Genomic DNA, 7864 nt, shown 5'->3' on the forward strand with positions numbered 1-7864 from the left:
GAATCTTGCTTCTTCATCCATTTTTCCAGTCTGTTTCTTTTGACTGGCAAATTGAAACCATGAACATCAATAGTTATAACTGATATGTATTGACTTATCCTTGTCACATTATTTTCCTGTTTTGGCTCCCTTCTCCCCTCTGTTTAATTGCTTACACTGCCTGGTGTATTCATATTTTTGGAGTTCACAGAGCTGTAATCCTTGTTATCTCTTTCTAGAACGTCCTTTAGAACATTTTGGAGTGCTACTTTGGTGTTTACGAATTTCCTCAAGTATTCTTTATCGTAGAAGTATATTTTTTCTCCATCAGTTTTGAAAGATGGTTTTGCAAGGTACATCAGTCTGGGTTGGAAGTTGTTTTCTTGTAGGGTTTGAAATACTTCACTCCAAGATCTCCTTGGCATCAGAGTTTGTGTTGAGAAGTCTGCTATGATTTTGATGGGCTTGCCTTATGGATGATTTATTTCTTTTCTCTAACAGCTTTTAATATCCTGTTCTTATGTTGAATTTCTGCAGTCTTGAGTATTATATGCTTTGGTGTAGATTTTTTTGATCACGGCTAATTGGAATTCTACATCCCTCACTTATCTGTATATCTAATTCTTTTTCCCTGCTTGGGAAGTTTTCTGCCATGACTTCTGTCAACAGGTTTTTAATGTTGTTAATGTTATCCACTGCTTTTTATTGACTCCAGTCAATCATATGTTATTCTTCTTTGCATCATTTAGCACCTGTTGGACTGATTTCTCATGATCCCTTGCAATTTCTAAGAAATCTTTCTTTTCTTGATTGCTAACTGCAGTGCTGTCTTCTATGCCTGAGATTCTGTCCTCACATTGGCTCATTCTGTTGCAAATACTTTCAATGAATTTTTTTTAATCTCCTGGGTATCTGCTTGAATGTGTTTAGTGGATTCCATTTCTTTCTTATGTTGGGCATTTATAGTTTTCATCATTTTCTTAAGCTCCTCTATTTTTTTAATCTGTATCTGCTCTGGAGTCATTAGGCATGTCTTTTATTGTGGTCACCATCTTTGTAGTTATCTGAGAAATTATTTCTGATTTGAATTTTTCTAAAGCCTCATTCTTCTGGGTTAATGCTTGTAAATTGACTATTATGAGTAGCTTTATTGCTAATAGTTAGAACCCTTAGGAAATGACTACCTCTCAGAGCTGTCTTTGAGATATAGCTGGCTTTTGGGTTGTAAGTCTGTTGCAAGATTCCACATCTTCAATTTATTGGGGATGAGAGCTGTTGATTACTTGGCCCATTCCCTGGTTCTTTGGCACTGGTCTATAGTATTTTTTATGACTCTTAGGCAATTTCAGCCTTGGTATATCAGGAAAAATAGTTAGTTATAACAATTATGTCACTTTGGCTAAAAAGTTACAACCAGCAATAACAATAGCATCAAACACAGCCTAGAAAATGACAAACTTAGGTAACTATTAATTTGCCACCTTTAATCATATGAACTAGATTTGTGATTATATAACAATCTAAAAGGAACCAGAATTGTATGCAGTAAATAAACCCCCAATGTGGCAGTGTTACCCTCAGGGAAGAAAATTTAAAAGGAGTTAGTGGGGAAAAAATAAGAAATAGAAGAAGAAGAAGAGATTAGAAGCAAGGCTACAGGACAAAGGAAGATTACACAAACTTGGGGAAATTGGTAAAGACAGGATGGAAAGAGTGAAGGAAGAAATAATCACAAGAACAGAACAACAATAACAAATGTTCACATGCATATAAAAACAAAAACAAACAATCACAGGGAAGAAAAGAAAAAAAAAAAAAAAAAAAAAAAAAAAAACAAGAAAAAAGACCCAAAAAATGTTCACTTCAAGGTATGTCTCTGCTGTCATGTTTAGACCATGTAGGCAGACAGAGTCCAGATCCAAATTGTTTAATACTAGCAAGCCAGTCCTAGCTTTATGGTCGAGTAGTAGATAATCCCTGTGAGCCTGTACCTTTAGTTCTACTGAAGCTCAGGCTGGTTTCTGACCATGAGGCTGGAACCAGACCCATTCAGCCTGTTGCAGACCATGAGCCTCTTGCAAGCTGGGACTTGGCTCCCTGCCAACTCAGACTCAGCTCCCTGACCTCTTGCTGACTTGAGATTGGCTCCCTGACCCCAGTACTAGGAGCCACTAGCTGGAGCCAGCAGTTGCTCTGAGTTCCAAGCTCAGTTGGCCTGTCTCCAAGATGGCTCCTGCCCAGTCACCCTCCTCTGGGGGATGTCTGAACCCAAATAACTCACCAGCCACTGCAGTCCACTGTGTGCACTGTTCCATCCCACTGATGTGTTTCTCCATGGAGGCCTCTGAGGTCGCCAGCAGTAACCTAGCATCAAGCAGCCCCTCCCATGCAGAGCGTCTGGGCTCAGGGAGAAAGTGCTGCCTGCCACTTCCTTCTTCACTGAATTCTCTTTCTTTATTCTCCCTGTGGTTTCCATTTCTCACTTCAGATCCTTGCTGGGTCCCAGACACCCACTTCCCACCTGCTTCTCCTCACATTGCTATAGTCCAACATATGGACATCAAATCTTGGAGAGGCTCTTTTTCTGCTGTTCACCACTCTACCATCTTCCCAGAGGTCTGCACATTGCTTTTTTTTTCCTTTTGGTTACAATGTATGATGGATGCATATGAAAAAAAATATATCTTTGGGAAAGTAATTACAGTTTGTTAATTTGAAAAATAGCAAAAATAAGTTCTTGGGGTCAATACTAAGCTTAGTCACATTGCATCAAGCCTCTTGCATTATTACACAAATTTTCACTCCTCTGAGCCTCATTCATATCCATCAGCATTTTCTGGGGTCCTCAGACTGCGTTCCAACTACATTCTCAAATCATAGCACAAGTGTTTCCCACCTAAGTGGAATGGGGCTTAAAAGAAACAGGAGACACCAGGGGAGGTAATCAGGAATATGACATGTGGAGTAAGCTGGAGTTCAGCTGTAGATGTACTTGCTAGCCTCACATTGATGTCCAGCTTCAGGGAAGCAGCTATTTGGCTGCAAGGGTTCTTACAGGCAGCAAAAGGTTTGGTCCTGGGGCTTACATGCATAAATCAAGCTCAAGCATACATTTGGAAATTGCTTCATATGGCAGTAATGGTTAACACCACTATAATGGCTTAGGTCTTTGAGATGGTGAACCCAAGAAAGAGCAGCATATTTAGCCTCAGGGTCCCCTTTCTGTTCTTATTTCTATTGGGTACATGTTGTGCACTTACCTTAGGACTACATTCTCTGACCAAGTAGACTTTAATCACTTTATGGGCAAAAATAATCTTTCTGTTCTTTTATATTTCTAAACTGTGCCACAGTTTTTCCTGAATACACATATTCCAAATAAGCTACCTTCTGTTCTTTAGAAATCATTAGAAATAGTCTGAGACTCCTAATACTTCAGGGTCCACATAACAAAATACTGTATCACTTACACAGAGTATGGGTACTATCCACAGAGCCCAGTACTGTGCTGGGCACATGATGGCCTTCAGGTTTGGACACACATGAGCAATCAGTCTGCATGAGGAGAACCTCGCAAGCCCTGTGTGCCTCCATAAGACCACTTCCCCCACCACTATGATCTACCCTTGGTTTCGTTTGAATGAGTGTCCCCTAAAGATGCATATGTAATGGCTGGGTCCCCAGAGTGACAGTACCAGGAGGTACTGAGGGTTAACCTAATGGGAGGGCTTAGGTCATTGAGAGTGTGAATGTGAGACCCCAGCCAACAAGTCTATCTCTGCTTCTCACCTCATGTTATGAATAGTTTACATGTTTCCACCATGATGAGCAGCAATCGGAAGAGGACTGTACCATGGAGTTACCCAATCTTGGACTGAAACCTGAGAGCTGTGAGGCAAAATAAACCTCTTTACTTCCTAAGTAGCCTATGTCCTTTCTTTCACTATAGTGACAGAAAGCTAGTACAATGAGGACAGATGATGGCCATCCCTCCCTTTAAGTTTCCCAAAAGGCCACTCCTAAAAGGAAGACTAAAATTTGAACCAATGCTCCATTTTCCACTACAAGACCATCAGGATAATTCCACCATGCTTGAAAATTTATTCCACCTGTGGAAGTTATCAGTATCAAAATGAGGTCAGTTATGTTAAACTTCACCAAAATGGAGCCTGGAGACCATGAGAAATGAGCCCTCACACACTTAAGCTATGCAAAAAAATTCCTCAAAGCTATAGTATTTCAGATCGCTGCTTCACATGGATACTTGTCTACTAATGGCCATCTCTATTGGTGGGTTAATGCCAACTCCTACAACAAGCACTTGTTACCAGTGATCTTTAAGATACTTATATGGACTTCCTGTTTCTGTCTTTAAAAGTTTCTCCTTTGCCCCAAATACCTCAGATCTGTTGAGTTTCACCATAGCAGTGTACACCTGTGCTTCTTCAGATAAACAGTGCTTTGGAGCATCAGTCCCTCTAGGGGTCATTTTATGTTAACATACCTTGCCCCGCACAAACCTCCGTATTGGATGACCTCATTCTCTTCCACAACGCTCTGTTCGTCTTTTATTTGATTTACCCTAAAAGCACCTTCCCAGTCTACACATCCTTCCATTGTATTCCCTAGAACCCTACATGTGCCAGCTACCAAATCCCACACACTCTCCATCTCTTTCTGAGTGTTTTCTTCCCCCTCTTTCTCAGAAATATGACTACAGCTCTATTGAAAACAGAAACCTGATTTCCCTGGTGCCTTCTCAAGAGGCAGGTGTGATTTTTTTCTCCCACACCCCACATACCATAGAGGCTAGAGGCAGAGTGGGTGTCTTTCATGACTCTCATTGCTGCTGACAGATATTTCTTCCTTTCTCAAAAACCCAGCTTTTCTGGAAGTCCAGGCCCTCACTCTGTACTGCCCACTCACCTCCACTCACCTCCATGGCAGTCATCTGCCAACCTCTGACTCCTCTTCACTCACAGCAGATGGTAGTGCCTGGCTCACTCACTGGCTCCCTTTTCATTTCACTCTTGCAATCATTCTCAATAACTTAATAGCTATATTAAGTGTGTGTCAAGCCTCCTGTTGCCTAGGCCCCTTACTTCCATGTCTCCTCCTCCGTCTATCTCAGCCACCCACTCTAGCCATCCTACTCGGACTATCTCACTGCCAACAACTGCAGAACCTCTGAAATAATTTCTAGCTTCCCAATCTCTGGCCACTCCCTCTTTAACTCACCCTGCAACAACTTTTCAACCTCATAGGCAGTTCCGAGCCAGAGGCCTACACATTATTTCTCTATCCTCTGTGAGAGAACTGACTAGGAAAGAATGACTCATTCAAAAAGGTTCAATTGAAAAGAGTTGTAGGAAAGGCCTAGTCACAGAGGAGTGGGCAGGTTGAGGGAATCAAAAGAAATAGTGAAGAAGGAAGAGAACAGGAAGGTGGAAAATTATTACCACCAGCAACTGGAAAGGGCAAGGAAGAGAATGAGGTCACTGAAGCTGAAGCGAGTTAGAACAGTGAGAGGAGGGTTACCAGCTGTGCTAGTGAACTACTTGTTGCTGTGACCGAATACTGAGAAAAATAACTGAGAATAGAATGACTTATTTTGGCCCACAGTTTCAGAGGTTGCAGTCTCCAGTCACCTGATTTCACTGGCCTGGGCCTGAAGTGAACAGAACATCATGGTGGAAGCGTAGGACAGAGGACGCTGCTCACCCCACAGCAGCCGGGAAGCAGGAACAGAAGGAAGGAACCAAAGAAGAAACAGCCAGGACCAACATACAGTCCCCAGGGTCATACCTCCCTCATTCTCTCCCGTTAACCAGCCCCACCTCCTCAGTTTCCATTACCTCCCACTAATGCTGTCAATTATGATCTCATCGATGGATTCATCCACTAACGAAGTTAGCACCCTCATGTTCTAAGCATCTACCAAAGACCCCACCTCTGAAGATGTGAAACTTTTGGGACACGATTTAGATCTAAGCTGGAACACCCGCCAAAAGATGCTGCACTGTAGAAGCTGGCCATTGCCAGAACTGTGGTAAAGCAAAGAGGCATCAAGAGAGAATATATCTGTCAAACTCTTCAGCTTTTGGCTACGGCCTTCCACTGACTTCTAGCTGTATTCCAACTAGAATAAGGCAATTTGCAGCTGTTTGTCTTTCACAGTAGGCAAAAAAATGAACTGTGAGGGGAAAAAAAGCATAAGGATCATGAGCACCCCACATGGCCTTTGTTTCATCACCCTGCCCTCACCTGCTCACATCTTCAACATCCTTGCCCCTGCCCTACTGGCCTTGCAGAAGCTCACTCTGCCTTCTCTACACCTGCAGGAAGATATGACTGCAGAAAATCATGTGCTCTGCTTACTAGCTCCCTTTCACTTTGTGTCCAAAACTCTCAATGGAGCGCACTGTCTGATCACATCCTTCTAATCACTCTCTGTGATGGTTGACCGATTGGGCAAAAAAAGGATGGGTAAGAGCAAAGACAGAAAATATATATAGTATTTACATGTGAGGTACAACTTTTTTTCATTTTAAAAATTAAAAACTTTTTGAAGGTAGAGAAAAATCTTTTAAAACAAAAAATATTATTAAAAATGCCTCAATGTGATATATTTTAAAGTAGAATACAGATGAAAGCAAAAAGCCATTTAAATTCTTGTTCCCATAAGAAAAATCCATTCATTTTCTGCCAAAAAAAAAAAAAAAAATTTAAAGAAGAAAAAACCAGGTGTTGACGGGATGTGAAAAAATGCCCAGAGTTTGATGGGGTTGTAAAATGTTGCAACCACTTTGGAAATCAGTCTGTAATTTCCTCAAAGGGTTAAAAATAAAGTTACTGGAGATTCCTCAGAAAATTAGGATTAGAGGTTCCATTCAACCCAGCTATTCCCCTCCTGGGTATTTTTACAGAAGATCTGAAAACATCATACTACAGTGATATATGTGCACCCATGTTTATAGCAGCACAATTTGTCATAGCTAAACCTTGAAAGCAACCCAAATGCCCATCAACTGAGGAATGGATAAAAAAGATGTGGTATTTTTATACCATGGAGTATTACTCAGCTATAAAAAAAGGATAAACTTGAAGCTTTTATAGGTAAATGGACAAAACTAGAGACCATATTTATAAGTGAAATAAATCAGACCCACATGTGTAAAACATCACATTGTCTCCCTAGTGTAAGAACCTGAAAGAGTAAATAAAACCTGAAAGGTACAATAACTATTGTGAAAGGGGAAAAAATTTTTCAAAGGGAAGGCACAACTGGGATGAGGGAAAGGAAAAAGGAAAGAAGGAAGGGGAAAAATATGTATATACATGGATAGCTGGCATTCCCGGTACCAGAAGAAAAACCAAAAAAAAAACAAGGATAGCTGGCATAATTGAACTGCTGATGTCTATTGGTTTATTGAAAGGAACAGTTGCCCCGGAGAGAGGGCCCCCGGCGCACAGGGAACCACGGGAGGGGAGCGCCGGTCTTCAGGCCAGTGGCTCACTCCCTGCCTCGTAGGCCCCCGGAAGGAGGGCTTCCGGTGCACAGGGAGCCTCGGGCGGGGAGTGCCGGTCTTGTGGCTGGCTAGCTTCCTGCCTCGTAGGCCCCCGGAGGGAGGGCCCCCAGCGCATGAGGAGTCATGCGGCTGTGAGCCCTGTTGCATGCCGGCCCTCAGGCCAGCCGCTGCCGCTCAATTGAGATCTATCATGACACAGAAACAATGACACAATTGGCCCACCATGCACCGACTGCAGATGCCCATCCACGGACGTGTGTGAATCATTCAAACTTTGAACAACCCCTGGGAATACATGCCATACAACGGGCCACTTTTGCTCCTACCATTGGGAACCAGAAAGGTCCAGATCCAGC

General features: G+C 42.2%; 1 protein-coding gene across 1 annotated transcript in view; it reads left to right on the forward strand.

Annotated features, from left to right (window-relative positions):
- The window catches only part of Tram1 (translocation associated membrane protein 1), a 43053-nt gene that overhangs the window by 470 nt on the left and 34719 nt on the right, over positions 1-7864 (forward strand). The gene's annotated exons all lie outside the window — the stretch shown is intronic.

The sequence above is a fragment of the Chinchilla lanigera genome, unplaced genomic scaffold, assembly GCF_000276665.1.
Source record: "Chinchilla lanigera isolate Chin_1 unplaced genomic scaffold, ChiLan1.0 scaffold00043, whole genome shotgun sequence".
In the NCBI taxonomy this organism is placed as follows: domain Eukaryota; kingdom Metazoa; phylum Chordata; class Mammalia; order Rodentia; family Chinchillidae; genus Chinchilla; species Chinchilla lanigera.